Here is a 14,818-nt window from a genome sequence, read left to right on the forward strand (position 1 = left end):
GTCTTTCCTTCACATATATATAAAGGTTACAAGGGACACAAGATCATGATCTTTTATTTATAGCGCCGTCAAACGAATGGATGACAACTGTCATATTCCTGCTTTGGTACAGACATTTTCTTATGTTGGAAATGGTAGAATAAAACTGGTTTTATAGCTAGCTTAACCTCTTACTTGTATGACAGTTTCATACAATTCCATTATATTATCAATGATATGTGAACAAAACAAACAGACATAATAGGTTCAAATGGTGAAAACGGGTACAGCAGTCAACATTGTGTTCTAATCTTAATCATTATAAAAAATTTTAAAAAATGGGAAGCAAAGAAACACAAAGAGTCATATAGCCAAAGCACATTAGTAAAAATGAAAGACAAGAATACACAAATTTACCATTACACAATAACGGGATGTATAAGTACAGAGCCTTGATATATGTAGCACAGAAACACAAAAGGCATATAGCCAAAGCACATTACCAATAACGAAAGACTAGAATACAAAAAAAAAACGAACACAATAAAACAATGACGGGATTTATGTGTACAGAACCACGTCATATGTAACAAAGAAACACAAAAAGGCATATAGACAAAGCTTTTAGCACAAAAAAAAAAGACATAAAGACGAATAAAATAATACTATAAGGTGTCAGACCACCAATTGAATGATATTTCAATGATATTTCAATGAGTCCAATCAGTAAAGTTTGCACTGTTTATGGAAAGAACATCATTAATATATCTGAATGTGAAATTAAATCATCTGGTTTCTTTGATCTGCTTGTTTTTGACAAGTGTCTGAATGTCTCTAACTTAAAATAAAAAGAGGTCTGTAAGGAGAGGCACACAGTTCGTTCCCACAGGAATGCCGACAACTTGATGAAACAGTCTTCTAATTCTACAAATATGTTGTCGATAAGAAAATCCAGCAAACTGATCACTTGTTCCTCTGTGCAGCATGTTTTATCTTTTTGTTCTCTATTAACAAAACATGCCGTATGGTATTCCAGAGCAAGGATTTGTATAGTCTTACTATACAAATCCTTGCCCAGAGTAATAAATATATAACGTATGGCACCAATTATGTGTTGAACAGCATTGTGGATTATTTCTTTGAGACGACTTTTCAATTTCACAATGGGAATGGGGTAAACAGGGTTAAAAGATCAAAAGTTTAGATAGAGATTTGAAATTAGTTTAAGATAAATGCAATTCGACTGCAGGAAATTTAAAAAGTGTTCTACAATCAAATAACCCTATTTTATAAGTATTTAAGTGAAAGGAAAGTTAGAATGGAATCGCATTCTCTAAACGGAGCGGAACTGGGTGCGTCAACCATGTTAGCATCTGCTGTAACACACATAACTCTGCAATGAAGATTATATAACTGACATGGAAGAAAAGCACGTAAAATAAGACTAAATATGTTCTCAATAATGCTCGCAATTCCTAAAACAAAATGAAGTACTTAACCCATTGATTATGACATGCTATACTTATATCTGCGGAAATTTGAACAAAAAACACAAATATCTTTGGGACTGAAACCATGAACACACTGGATTTGTTATTGACAATTCATTTGAAGCGTTTAGAGGACGTGTTTTTCAGCATCCAATCGGTATTCTTATAAGAATCATATGAGCCTCTTCTTGGCGACTTGTTTCTTTATTCATACAAGAACTTGTCAGGAGGAATGGCAATAAGTTAGCATTATGCGTTAACTTCAATGCTCTTCAACTTCGTACTTTATTTGGCCTTTTTAACTTTTTTGGATTCGAGCGTCACTGATGAATCTTTTGTAGACGAAACGCGCGTCTGGCGCATATACTAAATTTAGTCCTGGTATATATGAGGAGTTTATTCACAACCACTGGGTCGATGCCACTGCTGGTGGAGATTTATTTCCCCGAGGGTATCACAAGCCCAGTAGTCAGCACTGTTTGTGCTGACATGAATTGTCATTGATATGGTTATATTTATAAATTTACTGTCTACAAATTTTTGAATTTTTAGAAATACTAAGGCTTTTCTACCTCAGGCATAGATTACCTTAGCTGTATTTGGCAAAACTTTTAGGAATTTTGATCCTCAATGCTCTTCAACTTCGTACTTTATTTGGCCTTTTTAACTTTTTTGGATTCGAGCGTCACTGATGAGTCTTTTGTAGACGAAACGCGCGTCTGGCGTATATACTAAATTTAGTCCTGGTATCTATGAGGAGTTTATTCACGTTTCACGATCTGGTGATGATGTTTGTTTCTCTAAATACATTTGGTGATTATGTTGAACCCACCTACATTTTTGTGTCAAATCGAAACTTAGAATACTCCAGATACAGTTCACTTAAATCTAGAAAATAACAAAAAGAGTCTGTTGAGAACAAAACTTCACGACAAAAAGGATTTCAACTTTCCAATTGATAAGTTTTCATCTCTTTTCAATACCCTAGCAGTGCTTGCAGGCCCAGTTGATACGATATTTCAAAGCTTGAGATTGACTTATCATGTCTGTTTGGGTCGCTCACCCATTTGTTTTTTTAATATAGCAGAAACATAGACAACTGCCATACAATTGGCAGGTTTATCTAGCTATTAGACCAAATATAAACTAGATTTCTAAGAAAATCGCCTATACTAAGTTAGGAATATGACAGTTGTTTTCCATTCCTACCGTTGGTATTTTTGTTCAAATTTTTAATACAGCAACTTAGGTCTACGAAGACACAAACTATCTCATTAAATCAAAATGTATGAATATCACATTTGATAAATTTTGATATCATACAATTTTCTGGTATCTGCAGACGTGACCGCAAAAAATATTACTCTTGTAATGAGAGACACATTTACATCATTTGGTCATCCAATGTGTTACCGTACAGTGAATTGTCAGACATTTCTGTGGTAGGAGCTCTGTTGATAAAGTCCATATATTGCGACCATCCATGTGTTTAAGCAATCAAATAAGATACTAGTATAAAACACAGTACGATTGGACAGTGGGTATGTTACTGGTGAAATATGGGTAGTTGACAACAATTTTTTAGTCTTGTTTCAAAACGGTAAATAAGTTAAGTGATGAAAATCCTTTTAAATACTAGACACAAGTTTTTTTTTTTTAATTTAATGAATGCATGAATGCATGAATGCATTTAAACAAAAACAGCTAAAGACATAAATATGTTTAACGACTATAGATAATTTAAAAAAAAAAATCAATGCAGAAGAAGTGATGTTAATTTTCATTACACTCTTGGACGAAAAGGTCTGTACAGGACAATTAGAACCACACTAAGCACAATCGTTTTATGCCACCAACATTCAAGTGATATGTTTAGCTGGCTACAAAACCAGGTTTAATCCACCATTTTCTACATAAGAAAATGCCTGTACCAATTCAGGAATCTGACGGTTGTTATCCATTCGTTCGATGTGTTTGAACTTTTGGTATTGTTATTTGTTAAGGAACTTTCCATTTTTAATTTTCCTCGGAGTAAGGTATTTTTGTGATTTTACTTTTTTAGAGAGTTACTTAATGCATCACACATTATCAGTAAAACAAGTTCTAAGAACACCTTAATCATCAGCTGTCTCCTTTCAGGAGTGTTTCCCGACTAGCGTATGATTCGTTTCATGATAAAAAATGAACAGATTCATGTGAACTTTCTTTAAGAATAATTTTATTTAATTTCATAGGGCGCAACAACACAAATATCCCTTGTGATATCTGTAATTGTTCAAAATACAACTCACGTTGCAATTTCAATTGTGTCGTCAATCACGTACAGCCCATGTTCTTTTGTAATTAGAACATGGCTTTGTTTCACAATCAAAATAAGAACATCATATAAGAATAACCATCTTGCACTCTGGAACGAGAAATATAAAATATATAAAACCCCAAACATTCATACACATTGGTCAATATTGTCAACTAATTCTTTGTAGTTTATTTTCTTTAATATGAATTTTATTATTTTTGGCATTTTGGGCTAAAATATGGTATATCAAAATAACCTGTAGCAAAAATGACCGTACTGTAAGATGCAAGAATACACATGATTTATAATAATTTGTAAATTCTTATGCCTGTGGTTATATGAGTTATTGTTCTTTTCTGGCTTTCTTCACAGTGATTTGTGGAATGTGTTTTTTTCCATCCTTTTTTTGTCTGTTGTTGTGAATTTTGAATTCCCAATTAGGACCTTCGTAGTTGTATGTACAATACCTTTATTACCATTCTATAGATCTCTTGTTGAATAGAAACATACACCGGAAGAAGTTTACACCACTGTTGTTGGACGTTTCGACCCCGCGGGTATCACCAGCCCAGTAGTCAGCTCTTCGGTGTTGACATGAATATCAATTATGTGGTTTTTTTTTGTAAATTTCCTGGTAACAACACTCTGAATTTTTCGAAAAACTAAGGATTTTCTTATACCAGGCATAACTACCTTACCCGTATTTGGCAGAACGTTTTCCTATTTTGAATCCTCAATGCTCTTCAACTTTGTATTTGTTTGGCTTTATAACTTTTATGATATGAGCGTCGCGGATGAGTCTTATGTAGACGAAACGTGCGCCTGCGTACTAAATTATAATCCTGGTACTTTTGCTACCTATAGAGGATAACACTTTTTTTTCAATTAACCCTGTAATAATGACACATGCAAGTGCGTTGTCATTCATGATTCGTTTCTTTAATACGAAAATTCGTCTGATGATTACTGCTGATAAAGTACGAATGAAGTTGTAAATTAAATTAGTTGAACAGAATTTATATGATATTGTGTACAAATGAAGTCAATGATGATTTTTGTATTGGAGGAAGTTGGCAGTAAAAATATTATTTACCAATAAGATACTTTGGAATATTTTTCTCAATTTAAATTAGAAAATAACATTTAAATAAATGATGAATTTTTGTATTTAAGTACTTCTCATACATTTCCAGGAGTATAACCTTAAACTTAAGAAAAACGCGTAGCTTCAATAATCATTAGAACAATGACAAAGTCTGTAATAATGTTACCGAAGTTTATCCCTGGATAACTTCCTTTCTTCGATCGATTGACACACTGAACTCAGCATGATCCATGCTGGTAATGCGTGGGAGTTTGTTTACATCCAAATCGATAGCCAAAGGAATTAAGACGATAATTTCCAAGGACTAATAAAACCGCCATGGATTTCATTGATAAAAAATACTTGATTATCGTTGGGAACATGTCCTTGACTACGATTAACACATTTTTCCATCGTAATTTTTTTTTATACAACAACTTAATTGACGAATATAACCTTGAAGCCAACACTCTAGCCTGTATCTGAAACAACTCTATCGTAATGAAACTTTTGTTAGGAAAATTATTTGATTATGAAATACTGAAATAAAACAATAATTGTTTTGAAAGATTTATATAAAAAGGATATAAAAAGGGTACATCAGATCACATTCAAACTATGTATAACTGAGATGATTACATTGTTTGTTTGAATGGGTATTTTTAACAAAATTATGATGTGTTGTTTTGTAAGTATAAATCTATCAATGGGCCTTATTTGAAACAATGAATATTCTCATTCTCATTCTATGAGTGTTTTATTTTTATTGTAACAGCAATTTCATGTACCAAGTTTTACGACATGCTGTTAATATCACACTTATATTCCTACTTGTTTATACAAAATAAATTATTCCAATTCCAGGAGCGCCCAATACTGACGGTATTTTGAACAAACAGCCATTTTTAGATATACTACTGGCTTTATCTAACAGAAAAGTTTGATTACTTAGTACTAATTGAAACGATTTTACGCGATTTTCTATATTTAATCAGCTTGGAATGCTACGTAAAATTAAAACAAAACCGACTGAAGCAAATACAGACTTTAACTTATCATATACGAGGAACGATCATAGTAGAAACACATTTTTAAATAATATAAATTGACACGAAGGGCCAAAATGAAAAAAAAGGCAAATTTTTTTTTAATATAATCAAACAAATGTAAAAACATCTGTGTTAGATTGGTATTAATGTATATATTTAGCAATCGTCTTTTACTATTATCCTAGAAACTTTTTTCATCAACCTGTTTTCTTTATAAATTTTCAGAACAGGGAGGAGTTATTTAAATGTCTTTCTTTTTAAAATCCTTAGGTTCTTTTTCTTTCACTTTTATAAATTAAAATTAGCATTTCAGAATGTACATTTATCTTAAGTGTATGTTTGTGACGTTTTATTAATAAATTTCATAGTAATTAAGCGACATTTGTGTTTAGTTTGACAACCCTCATTTTTTATACTTGTGGCACATACAGACATATGCTTTTTGTAGCTTTGAAATGATTTGTAAGAGAAATTTTTTTGCATTTATTAATCTTTTTTCAAAATCTTCCTTTGAATTCGATGTAACCAGAAATGATATGTGTCGCAATAGTAGATGTAATGGATATTGAGTTAGTGTACACTATATTGATCAGTTTTTATTAACTTAGTCATAATTTATGAATGGAGAGAGGTTTTTCCAGTGGACGTTCTCGATCGATTTCAAGGAAATTGTGTTGCCATTGACAATGGTATTCAATCAATGCATTGCTACTTTAGAAAAAAAAGTTTCATTCATTACAGAAAATGAATGAAGAAATTTTATGAATGAAAAAGACATAGATTTCCATTCATAAAAATTACAGAGAAAATGTTGATTTTATTAGGCTACCTTTATGTACTGATTATTTCTGTTGCATTTATTTGTCGAATTTCAAATATCACTAGAGTTTTTTTTCCCACGAGATCCTCTTAATTATCACCTTTTATTGGAAAACCCGCATTTAGTATCATGAATCAGACAAGAGGGTAAATATGGCCATGAACTTCAGGTCAGGCCAAAGGAAATCTGTATTAATATAAACCGTAAATACAGAGTTAATCAATATAAACTCATTTTTGAAATTGAGTATTTTTTTTGAAGTCTTAATTGCAATATTAAGATAGCATTTATCATTAGATTTTGAATTAGAAAGTTTGAATTAAAAGTCAACGAAATAAGATACCGTGACGGTTTGTGTTTCGTGCAAATTGCTAAGCAAAACAATCTTCAAAAAGTGTGTGTAGTGTTAAGCTTTTACTTCTGTTACATCTGAGTTTATGTGTATAAGTCATAAGAGTGTCTTCTTCTCTATGCTATTTTGTTAGAATATACCATTGGAGGGACTATATATAGAGAACATTTGTTTTTTAATAAATGTTCTATTTGTCGAAGGTTGATGCAAATCGTGTGTTAAGGTTTAGCTATGTATTATGTTTTGGTGACAGTTCCCATACCTTATGAGAGGACATTGGTCGTGAAGAGAACATTAAGTTAAATACGTTGAACCTCATATACAACCTACCTTAGTTTAACAAGTACCTAATGCATTAATGTGTGTACTTGAAAATAATACTTGAGTGTAAACGATAGGTGAAATACCATTTATATTATTAAGACTTTTGGTTCACTTGTTCTCAACATTTTATATACATATAATTAACTTTTATAACTTTTAGATGTACACTGTACACATATATATAAAAAAAAAACCAACCAATAATTGGTGCAAAAGGACTGCTGCCGATGAAATATTACCAAAGAAAGATCAATATATTCGGTGATTTTGTTATTTTGTTTTATTTATTTCGATTTCAATCAATTATGTATTTTTTATTTGTTTAATTTATCAAGAGGTATAAAAAATACTCCAATCTAAATTCAAAAATGACTAAGTCTAAATAATGATGAAATAAAACGTAAGACCTTATCAATCAAACGAACACATGAAAAACAACTGTCATATTGCTGGCATTTATCGAAGTACAATTACAATCTGAAACATGATAAATTGAAATCCAAACAACAACTTAAATTAGTTATTCATAGACAATTATCGACTTTTGTTATATAAGTACTTTTAATAATTATCATTAGAACTACCATTCTTTAATTTCAAGAATTGAAAAATTGTGTTAATTGTTGTTTATGTATGGTATGAATCTTGATAAACAAAATAAAATATCAACTTTCTCATTATACCCAATTATTTATCGTATGCTACCATTCCCTTTGTAAATGCCGAGGAATATTACAATGCAGTCAAGGAAATATTTGACAGCATAACCATATGAAGTGATGAACAATGATCTTCATGCAGATTAAAAATTTAAAAAAAAAATGAAATAACTAGGAATATGTAAGATTCAAGATATCATACATTTCAACATAATTTCTTTTTCTGTTCTATGCCAATAAACCGTTCAGCGATATTAAGCGTAGGTGTAGCAAAGAGTCTGTTATGCCTCTTTGTATATGTCTTCTACCTGAGATAGCCTTGCTTTAACTTATGATTATCACTTAGGTTTAGCTATATTCACTGGCTTTCATTTTCCTATAACAAAATCCTCGGTATATAGTGTTTTAAATATATTAACATTCTTTATAAAATGTATTTGAAACTCTTCCGCATGAATTAAATATTTACAACCAAGTTAACATGTTGTGTTGTCTGATTTGCTATTTGATTAAATGACATTGCATCTGTAGAAAAAATTATAAAACAACCCTTTTGATGTTACTTAGGTGACAGATAGAAAGGTTATTGTTTTGCATCGATTAAACATACCTATATTTTTTTTTTAATTTGCCAGTCCATGCACTTTGTAGAAGCTATCTATTACATTTATAATTCATTTCTAGTTGTCCTCAATAAGTAAAAAAGAAATGTTCTTGAATATCAGCAAGCAGCATTTAGTGTATCAATTTTCTGTGCATATACACGTTTAATTCATATGCTGTATTCCTTTTGTTTAGCTCACCTGTAAACAGCAATAATGTTAAGCAAAGTAAGATCTAAAAATGGTCAGTTGACCCCTTAAGGAGTAATTGCCCTTTATAGTAAATTTAAAAAAAAAATCATTAATTTGGTAAATTTTTGTAAATTTTCACAAAATATTTCCTCTGTAACTTAAGGGCCAAATTTATTTTAGATAGAAAAAATTGTAAGTTAAGTAAGATCTACAAACACATCACCATCACCAAAACACAATTTTGTCATGAATCCATCCGTGTCCTTTGTTTAATATATATACACATAGACCAAGGTGAGCGACACAGGCTCTTAAGAGCCCTTAGTTATTTTTTCTAACTAACTTCTAAAACATCAATTGAAAAGATGGTTTCAAGTTTGGATTTTTTTTCTTGTTCAGGTAAAGTGCTCTCTAAAAGATAGATGTCAAGTTGAAAAAATAGCTTAAGAATCTTTTTTATTCATCGACGGCAATAAGGAATTTATTATCGTCATATGGTGTAAATCAAAATTAATTGCCCCCTCACTTTGTTTTAATCTAAAGATTTGTATGGTTTTTTTTTTTAAATCCAGCTTTATTTTTGTCATAACAAGGTAGACATAACATACTAATACGACACACAAAGGAGTGCAATTCTAAAGCCATTAGATATAGCACAAGTCTACAGCCATGACATGCAATACAATTCCTAAACTATGGCATACACTACAAGTTTTAAACCATTATATGCAATGTAAGTCTTAAACGATCACTTGCAATGCAATCCTTTAACAATGATGTGCAGTGATATAAAAATACAAACCAATAGGAAGCTATCAAATGAAATGGTAATGCAACATCAATCTCCTTTTCAGATTGTCTCCTACACCATATAAGTGTATGCATGTGATTGTGATACAAATAAAATACTCTAAATCATTTTTATGGAAAAGGAAAATAATTCGTTCTCTTGTTTTATTGTTTTCTTTATTAACGAATGTTTTAAAAGCTTCCAATATTAACCGTCTTCGTCAGGAATACAAATGTAAACTTTTCGTAGATGTGAGGCAATCTACTTGATGTGAGACAGTTACTCTATATGAATAATCATATGGCCATATTTAAAATCAACCCCTGGTGTAGTTACTGTAACAGTTTACTTTATGTCCTTCGTCTCTGTTTCTTTATTCGTATTGCTAAAAAAGATAATACATTCGAATTAGCATACACATGTTTTATATAGAATTTAAAAGTTATGAAGTACAAGTAACACGTACAAATACTGTATTGAAAATCCATTGGTGGCCTTCGACTGTTTTCTGCTCTTTGGTCAGGTTGAGTTTTAACTTGGTTTTGCTTTATGCTTTTAAGTATTATTACAGTACGAATAGCGATAGAGAATGTAGCATAACCATGCCAATTGTAGTAATAAGATTTTGATTTTTCCATTTGATAAGGGACTTTCCGTTTTGAATTTTCCTAGGAGTTCAGTATTTTTGTGATTTCACTATTTATCTGCTTTTACACAGAGGGGAAATCAGCCAGAAGAACAACCAGGACCATCATAGCTTTATGTTGCATTTTTATGGTTATATTGCGATGAAATACATCGGTGTTTTTTTTTCCCGACATATTATAGAAGGTATACTATGACACACAACCATCAAGTAAAGCCTTCTTGTCATAATATTCAAATACTCTAAGGACAAGATTTTTTAAACAAGTACATAATCCGCCAAATATCTAGCGCTACATTTAAAGATTTTTTAATATACTGCGCTTAACTTATGAAATCAATGTTTCAATTTTTTCTCTAATTTGAAAATAATGAAATTATATTCAAATTAAATTGTGAAATATTAACATGGTATACACTATTTTTATGTAACAAGTCTTATAATGATACTTGATAAAAGGTCAAGTAAACTATCAAAGCATTAGTGCAATAAGAAGAAAAAAAATAATTATTGAAAATACCAAAGTCCACGGTTATTTAAAAATATCAGACTGTATCAACCAAACCAACGGTACTTTTGATATCAGACTGTATCAACCAAACCAACGGTACTTTTGATATCAGACTGTATCAACCAAACCAACGGTACTTTTGATATCAGACTGTATCAACTAAACCAACGGTACTTTGTCAGACTGTATCAACCAAACCAACGCTACTTTTGAAAAGCAGCTGTCATATTTCTGACTTGGAAGAAAAAAGTATGTGATCCTTCTAAAAGTTGATAACTTTGACTTGTTTTCAGTAAATAAATCAACTACTGATAATCTAAAGGAAAGATTGTATTCAATGTTGTTAAATTGATCGAGGACAATTCAGCAAATCTAGGAATATTTGGTTTTATTGCTTACTAAAATAATTAGCTATCAAAGGTACTAGGATTATAATTTAATACGTCAGACGCGCGTTTCTATATAGGACTCATCGGTGTTGCTCTTTTCAAAACAGTCAGACAGTGAAACAATTATAAAGCTGATGAGCATTATGGACCAAAAAAAATAAAAAGTTGTGCCAAATAAGTCTTAGGTAATCTATGCCCTGGATAAAAAAATACGTAGAAAAATGAGATTCACTATTCTAAAAACTTTTCATTTGCCGTGTAGGTGTATATGATTATGAAAATCAAAATCAAAACCTGTCGGAAAGAAACTAAATTCCGCGTAAATAATCACAGGATTAAGTAAGTTTTGGGGGAAATTGGATTAAAATCGACACACAATAAAGTACTAAAAAAAAATCAAATTTGTTAAAATATGCAATAAGCTAATCAAGTTATGTTCATGTTGTAAAATGGGTTGAAATTTTTTTTATTCTTTTTTTCTAAAAAAAGTAGTTTTTGAAATCTCAAAAATAAAAAAAATAAAAGTGTGTTTACATCTTAAATCAATGCATTAGATATGAAAACACCACACTGTAAATTTGGAATCTTTCAGATTAGTTTTAAGTTTGATACCGTGTATTTGAATTTCACTTCACATATACTGTATATGGTAAATGAAAGGATAATGTATACATTTTACCGATATCTTATGGGGCCGAATTTCGCTTTACAAATAAACGAAGAAACTGTATGATTTAAAAAAAAAAAAAAACGAATTGATGGCAAACATTGTCTCTACCTTTTAATGATTTTAAAATTGTCATATTTTGTAAACTTTGTCAAAAAAAAAATGTTCGGTGTTTATTCTGTATTACCATCTTCAATATTTGTCGTATATAATGAAAACTTCATCTTGAATTCGAAAAAAAGTCGTGTATCGTTTCTTTTGTTGACTAGTATATGTATATAAAAGTAAGGAGTACTTAAACTATCTAAAACTGCCAAAAGAATACTAGTGAATAAATGCAAAGAAGGAATACTAGTACTATCTTTTCAGATGTTCAGTAACCTTCCCGACTATGCAACCAGTAGTGCTTTAACGATAGGTTGGGATATAAATTAAGCATCACATTATCTATCCTATAGTTATGACCATCTTAAAACTAAAGATAACAAATTGGTGTCCTAAACATTGGACATTACCATGGACATATCATAAGTTGCGACATGTTATATAAACCCACTTATGAGGATAAATGTCATAAAAGAGGGACGAAAGATACCAAAGGGACAGTCAAACTCATAAATCTAAAACAAACTGACAACGCCATGGCTAAAAATGAAAAGGACAAACAAACAACAGCACACACGACATAACATAGAAAACTAAAGAATAAACAACACGAACCCCACCAAAAAACTAGGGGTGATCTCAGGTGCTCCGAAAGGGTAAGCAGATCCTGCTCCACGTGTGGCACCCGTCGTGTTGCTTATGTGATAAGATAGACTTAAAACACATAAGATAGACTTAAAACATATCCTAGTGCGAAATCTGCTTCGATAAAGAGGTAACCCTTTTTCACCCAGACGAATTGCAAATGTAATTCAGGTATGATTAAGTACATCAAGTATTACCCAGTACTATATGGGGTGTAAACATGTTAATGGTAAATAACACTTTAGAAAATACGACAGTTCAAAATTTATATTTATGAGTTAATTCAGCATGAAATATAAAAATCCAAAATAAATTTTACAATTGAAGACTGATTTTAATAGCATTTCACTGTATTAGAATGATCTCAGGAATATGACAGTTTTTATCTATTCGTTTGATGTTTCGGAGCTTTTGATTTTACCATTTGATTACGGACCTTCCGTTTTGAATTTTTCTCGGAGCTCTGTATATTTGTTATTTTACTTTTTATAACATTTGCAAAAAAATGATACTTACGAGACCATTTGTTTTGTCAAAATAGTCAACTCCTATAGTGATAAAGTTGGTGGTATTATAACCAATACATATGATTTATTAATTTTCATTCATGACTGCATTTTTTTTTCATCGTTTTTGAAATTATTAGCGCAAAACGCAATATCATGGTATAGTCTTTGTCGTTATAAATCATCTTTATGCGCTCAATTTGTTAAAACGCACAAAAATAAGTTAAACATCCAGACAAATAAATATGTTTATACATCTGGACACAAAGCTTGAATACCAATCACTAAAGTTACTGCCAGAGCTGTATTTGAAAAAAAATACTCTGGAGACTTTTTGGCCCTTAATACTTGTTCGTACTGTATTTGGCATTTTAACTTTTTTTATTCGAGCATCGCTGTAGCAAAAATGCGCGTCTAGCGTACAAAAGTTAAAGACTGGTATCTTAGATGAGCTTTTGTGTTATGCGATAATGCTAAAAAAAAAATGGTGAATTAAATCTCTATATGTATTAACCAAATTTTAGGAAATAAAAATAGAAATCGCTGAAAAGTCTTTTGCCTTTTTATTATACTGTAGAATAAATAGTTGTTTTAAGTGTTTGTAACAATATGTACAAAAAGAAAGATCTGTTTCATGTATTTCTTACAAGAAGCAATACGTGAGCGAAGTCAATGTTTAATCCCCGATTAAAAACCAATTTAATTTGTGATTAAAACAGCATCCTTTCACAAATTATCGGAAACTTTCAAATGCATATTGACTTTATATAATTAAGATAAAAACCATACGTAACTCTGAAGCTCTGCTTTTCCACCCACGCTAAATGTTGATGACTTTCCTGATCAATGGAATCAGTCGCTTGTATTTGCTGATAGAATACCTTAACAAATCAATATCGTTATAAAAATTACATTTGCTGTGACGTGTTCCTATAATAAAGCATCGTTATTGGGGCCATTAAAGATGATGAATGTTTTAGTCATTTTTCCGCGTAGTTTCATAAATGAAAATTTTTGAATTTTTAATTTTCAAATGTGATGAAGTTAACAAAAATTTTGAAGTGCCTTCTGATACTGTTTTTATAACAAATTTATTTAATTCAGATAACAATGTGAACATGAGACACTGATTAGAGAGTAAATAGTCACATTCTGTGTTATCAACTTTTTGAAGAAATACTACAGGTTTATAATTCCAGATTCTCAACAATGTTTAAGTCAAACATCTAAAAAATATAAGTTTAAAATAAAATAAGTTTTAGTCAGATTGGATAACAGGAATTTTTTTATTGCCATTCAAAAGTATACACTGAGATGTATATTTGAAGTTTCACTACTGTTTGTGTTCTTTTTGTTAAAAAATCTTGAATCCAATGTAATGCATGGCAATTTATACTGTAGAAAATTACTTTATTTAATAGGATATTATTTAGACCAAAAATTTTCATTTAAATAAAATATTTCACTGTAACATAGTTACTGACAAAATTATGAAATAAGATTAATTTTTTATTTTCAAAACTAAGGGTAAAAAGGGAAAACGTTCGAATACAATTTCATTTTATTAAATCAATATTAATTATCTACTGTAACGATTTAAGCAACGATTTTTCTAAATAAGTACAGTTTTAGTAAGATATTATGTAATAAGGTTCCTTTTGTGTCAAAGGTTTTTTTTTTTAATTAAAAAAAAAACATATGATACTACC

The 14,818-nt window shown here is 30.5% G+C and overlaps 1 long non-coding RNA gene across 2 annotated transcripts in view; it reads right to left on the reverse strand.

Moving 5' to 3' along the window:
- Window positions 1-7,498: 7,498 nt before the first annotated feature.
- Window positions 7,499-14,818, reverse strand: part of LOC143066422 (uncharacterized) — a 46,040-nt gene continuing 38,720 nt past the window's right edge. For both annotated transcript variants that reach the window (XR_012975611.1, XR_012975612.1), the window contains one exon: window positions 7,499-10,025. This is a non-coding gene — a long non-coding RNA (uncharacterized LOC143066422). The remainder of the gene's footprint in view (window positions 10,026-14,818) is intronic.

The sequence above is a fragment of the Mytilus galloprovincialis genome, chromosome 3, assembly GCF_965363235.1.
Source record: "Mytilus galloprovincialis chromosome 3, xbMytGall1.hap1.1, whole genome shotgun sequence".
In the NCBI taxonomy this organism is placed as follows: Eukaryota; Metazoa; Mollusca; class Bivalvia; order Mytilida; family Mytilidae; genus Mytilus; species Mytilus galloprovincialis.